The following is a 5,000-nucleotide window of genomic DNA, read 5'->3' on the forward strand; positions in this document are numbered from 1 at the left end:
ACTATTCGTTTTTCGAAGGCAAAATCATATAGCTTTCATTTTCATGAAAACTATGTCACATGACCTCGTAGTGCAAATGGCCTATTTCACCTTAAAAAGAAAGTAAATAACAGGATTTCTTAGAATTTGAGATTTTTTTTTGCATGGATTCCAAAACGTTTTTGTTTGTACTAGAATCATTGTTAGAATTCAGTGAGTTGCTTTCAAACACAATTAATCACTCAATCATGACAATCATTCATTCATTCATTCATTCATTCATTCATTCAATCATAACTACAGTAACTTACCTGAAGAGCTCTGATCAGTCTCCTCTGTCTTTCAAGTTTAAATCACAACTCTACCATGCAGCATTTATACCATGGTCCTGTAAAATGAGGGACACCAACAAAAATGATTCTCAAGCATCTACACTCACAAGCTTGGTAAATTCCCTCAGTGTAGTTAATGTTTTTGCATTTACCTCATTTTTGTCTTGTTGTTTGGAGATTACAGCTACATGTAAGGTACTTGTATGGGATGTTACCTGTAGTCTCCCCAACTACTACTACCTTTCATGTAAGGGCTGCAATCCATTTTGGTCTGATAACTGTTATTGAATTAAATTAAATCTAAAAAATGAAGTTTTCCCTCGACCCCTTGCTTTAAACTGTCTCCTTTATTTTCTCTCAGAATACTGTCCTTTCATCCTCCGTGATGAAGACCTTAATTAATGGACCTTCTTACTCATCTCAGATGTTAAAGCCACCTACATGCAGTAAAGATCTAAGACATACTGATAGACAGACTAAATTTGTTAGGGGAGCAGGGATAGCACGGTGGTGAGAGCACTCGCATCCCACCAATATGGCCCGGGTTCAATTCCCGGTCCTGGGTCATACATGTATGTGGGTTGAATTTGTTGTTGGTCCTCTCTTTTCTCCAAGAGGTTTTCGCTGGGTAGTCAGGTTTTCCCCTTTCCTCAAAAACCAACATTGTCAAATTTCAATTCGATCTGGAATGCACGGACACATGTTGAACGAGTTCCTGAGCGCTCTTAGGGGCTGGACAATCTGCAAGCCAGCGAGTCATGCCAATTTCGCATTTAACTCTAAGCACGCATTTCAAATAGCGCTGATAAACTGTTATTAAGACTAAGCACCCATTTTAAAATGGTTAACTTTCAATAACTGTGTGACTGGCATGTTGACTCGCCATCTTGGCTCGCATGACTCGCAGCCATGGCTCGCATGCCTCGCATGCCTTGCTGGCTCGCACATTGTCCAAACTCGCGCTCTTAAGGACGTTCGCGCCAATTGTTTCCGCGTATCCTTACTGCGCACGCAAATGCACACGCCACGTCATACACGAGCGCGCCCGCTAAGTAATAAAATGAGAACTGATAGGGCAAAAGGCCATTGATATAGCTTTTGCCTGCCTTTAACGGTCTTGGACGTTCGGTGACCCCTATTTTTCTTTCCAGAAACGGATTTTATTTACATTTATCTCCACGTTGTCCAAAAATGAACAAAAAATCAATGTGGGAACTTCAAAAAATTTCAAGATTTCTGCTCACGGCACATCAAATCCTGCCATCTTGCGGCTGCAAGGCGCGTGAAACTGTGGTCGCTAAATGCGAACTTGATCTTTAAGGGAACCTAACCAGTTGACTAAATTCACTTAATTAGTCCACTTAAACAATATTCGGCAGAGAAGATTTCACTTCAAAGATTTAATTGCAATATATTTGGGTTTACAGACACTGGCCTTATTCGCTAACGAAGCCCGATTTTGTCCCATTTTGGGTGTTTTTCCGGGCACGATCTATCCAAAACAAAGTCGGTGACCCCCCATTTTTTTTACGTTTCTGACATAACTAACTCATCATCTTACAGTGGTAAAAGTTTCAGAAAAAAATCAATGTTGAAAAAATTTCGCGCGAACGTCCTTAACTAGGGTACTATTACTGTTGCAGTTCGTTACCTAAAAATGTCTGGTTGTCGCTGTAACATCATGACCAAGAAAATTTACACATAATTTTGTACTTGAAGAATCTTTCCCCTACCAAACAAGTGACTGCAAGAAGTCTACATTTTTGTACAAGAGACAAGAGCGACTGCAGTCATGTTGTCAGTGGTTTTGTTATACTTGCCATTCGTTGGATCCCTCATTTGCTTTGTGTTGTAGAGCGTATTCATTGTTGTTAAACATATAGCTAAGGTTTAATAAGGTTATATTTTAAATTATCTTTTATATTGATAGTTTTTAAATTTACTGTTGTTTTAATTATTTATATTAGTATATTAGTAATTATTATAATTTTTACGTTAGCGCAAATGAAAATAACCCAATTGATATTTGCGCTTTATAAGTGGAATAAATTATTATTATCATTATTGTTATTATTATTATTATTATTATTATTATTATTATTATTATTATTATTGTTGTTGTTGTCGTTGTTGTGGCGGGAAGAAGGAGCATTTTGTGTGGAGCGTTTAGCGGGTTTTCCTTTCCCTTTCCCCCGTCTTCTTTCCACTGTTTATCAGTGTGATGGGTGGCTGTCTTCTCGGGTGGCGTGGGGGCTCATGGCTGGTTTGTCAGGTTTTGCCAGCCACGGGTACAGTCTCTATCTTGGAGCTCGCTGCCAATAGTGGAAGCTCCAGGATGTCTCAGGCACCCAACCTCCACTTAGCGACGCAGTTGTTAAATAATAATTGAAATAATAACCTTTAGTCAATTTCGTGCAGTGAGCAAGTCAGTAAAATTACTGTAAATTTAAGTTAGACAAAATTCAGGTACCAAAAATATATTTTATATTTATGCAGATGTTTCAAAATTGTCTGAAATGTGGACATTTACTGGAACACATATTGGTAATGTTACACATGTAGTCTTATATGCATGCTTACTGTACATACCTACAATAACTCTTTAATTTATTATTCAGAAACGTCTGGAAATCACATCTTTGGTCAAAAAGTTTCCTCCTTTCAAGAAAACAAAATCGAAAAATTAATAAGCAGAGAGAGGAGAGATTTTATCACTACTGTAACAGCAGAGACAAAAATTAAAGGATCCACCTATAAGATGTCATGCTCAATTAATTAGTAATTGTACATAATAAATTAAGTTACACAATCATCTTATTTGAAAATTCAGAAGGAATTGCTTTAAAAAATACTGTACCCTCGAGAGCCACAAAGAACAAACTATATAAAATTAAAGAAAGGCCATGTACTTCACAAAGTATTTCTCTGTTGTGCACAAGAATGGAATTTTCAATTTTACATATTAAGAAATAATTGGTTTGCAGCCATCCTTGCATGAAATACAGTGATGCCAACCTCTGGAGATCCAAAATCTGGAGATTAATTTTCATCCAGACCCCAATACCCCCTCCCCCTCCCCTCCATGATCAATTCTGACCCACTTCTAGCCCACTTCTCTTCTCCCCCCAAAATATGCCCCCCCCCCCCCCCCCCCCCACTTCCTAAAAACAGTTTCCAAATCAAATCCACAGGGTCAAAATGATTTCGGGAAAACAGGCACTTATGTCGAAAATTTTTACTGGTTAAACAGAGAATGATCCAACCCTGAAGACAATTAATCAGATAAATTATACGGCCGTGATAACAAACAAAGGCAAAACTTTGCTTAGTTTCTGTTACTGACTGTACATGTATTTGAAACTCAGGAGAAGAAATGCGTTAAGGAACGGTGAAAGGAGTTGGAAAAAATTGAAATTTTTTTTAACTTGGGGAAGCAATTTGAGCCTACAATGAAGCAAAGTCTTTAAAAGGTTCAAAGTCTTTTTTATGCAGGAGATTGATGACCCGTTCAGGAAACCAAGAGATTTATTCTATATTTATTCTATATCAAATACTCCAGATGCTTAAATTAAAATAAAACGTTTAGGGCCTACATATATTGTAAATCGATATGCATGATCATGATTCTGCTGTGTTACCAGAAAGGCGATAATGCCCTATATTAGTAATGCTTTTTTGCATCCATAGGGCATGGCCTTGATAGGAGATAACATAAGGATTAAACACTACATATACTTCTACAGTATAGGAGAAGCACTCTTAATTAGCCTACGCCATTCTAACACAACAAGTTAATTGATTAATTTTACTTTCTGAAATAGAAATGGTCAAAAACAGTACGTTGAACAGTCTGTTAAGTTGGATGTCAAGATTACCAAGCTGTGGAGTTAGTAGAGTTTTTTTTTAATCCTAAAAACCTTTCAAGTACAGTGTATCTCAAACCTGACTTTAAAAGGAAAGGATTAATTTTCGTGTTAACAAGAAAACACATGTAAATAACAGGTGTTTTTTAGGAATTTGCTTGAACTAGAATTATTGTCAATAATTTTAAACACAAAATTAATCATTCATTCATGACAATCATTCATTCAATCATAACTACTTAATTTACTTTGAGCTCTGATCAGTCTGCCTTGGTCTCTTTTCAGCTTAATTTAACTCTGCCAATGATGTGTTGATACCTGAAAAATCAGGGATACAAACAAAAATTATTCTCAAGCATTCACAAGTTGGGCTCCATTGTAGTTAGTGTTTCTTACATTTACCACATTTTTGTCTTATTGTGTGGAGGGTAGTAACTTGACAATGCATGGGAAGTTACATTGTAGTTTCCCCTACTACTACTACTACCTCTCATAAGGGCTGCCATCCATTTGGACGGAAACGTGTTATTGAATTAAGTTAAACTTTAAAAAAAATGAAGTTTCCCCTCCACCCCTGGCTGTTTCCTTTAAATATTTTCTCTCAGAATACTGTCCTTTCGTTCTCCATGATGAAGACTCCAATGGACCTTCTTACGTGTCTCAGATGTTTAAGCCAACTACATTTTTTTAGCCACCTACATGATAATTGTAGCCACCAAAAGTGAAAATCTCAGATGTACTGATTGACAGACCAGTTGTTATTGTGTTGAGTCCAAAGCAGTCAAGATGTCTGGAAATGAGTTTGATAAAACTCTTAGTTTCAGAC

General features: G+C 36.9%; 1 protein-coding gene across 5 annotated transcripts in view; it reads right to left on the reverse strand.

Annotated features, from left to right (window-relative positions):
- The window catches only part of LOC137997680 (NACHT, LRR and PYD domains-containing protein 12-like), a 184,383-nt gene that overhangs the window by 24,090 nt on the left and 155,293 nt on the right, over positions 1 to 5,000 (reverse strand). For 3 of the 5 annotated variants that reach the window (XM_068843820.1, XM_068843819.1, XM_068843821.1), the window contains exons 2-4: positions 4,423 to 4,492; positions 2,901 to 2,969; positions 291 to 367 (exon numbers count right to left, since the gene is read on the reverse strand). The exons of 1 other annotated variant lie outside the window; for it this stretch is intronic. The gene's annotated coding sequence lies outside the window, so the exon portion shown is untranslated. Of the gene's footprint in view, positions 1 to 290; positions 368 to 2,900; positions 2,970 to 4,422; positions 4,493 to 4,873; positions 4,964 to 5,000 lie in introns of those variants that run through there. One more of the 5 variants, XM_068843822.1, reaches the window with a different exon arrangement.

Source organism: Montipora foliosa, chromosome 3 (genome assembly GCF_036669935.1).
Source record: "Montipora foliosa isolate CH-2021 chromosome 3, ASM3666993v2, whole genome shotgun sequence".
NCBI classification, from domain to species: Eukaryota; Metazoa; Cnidaria; class Anthozoa; order Scleractinia; family Acroporidae; genus Montipora; species Montipora foliosa.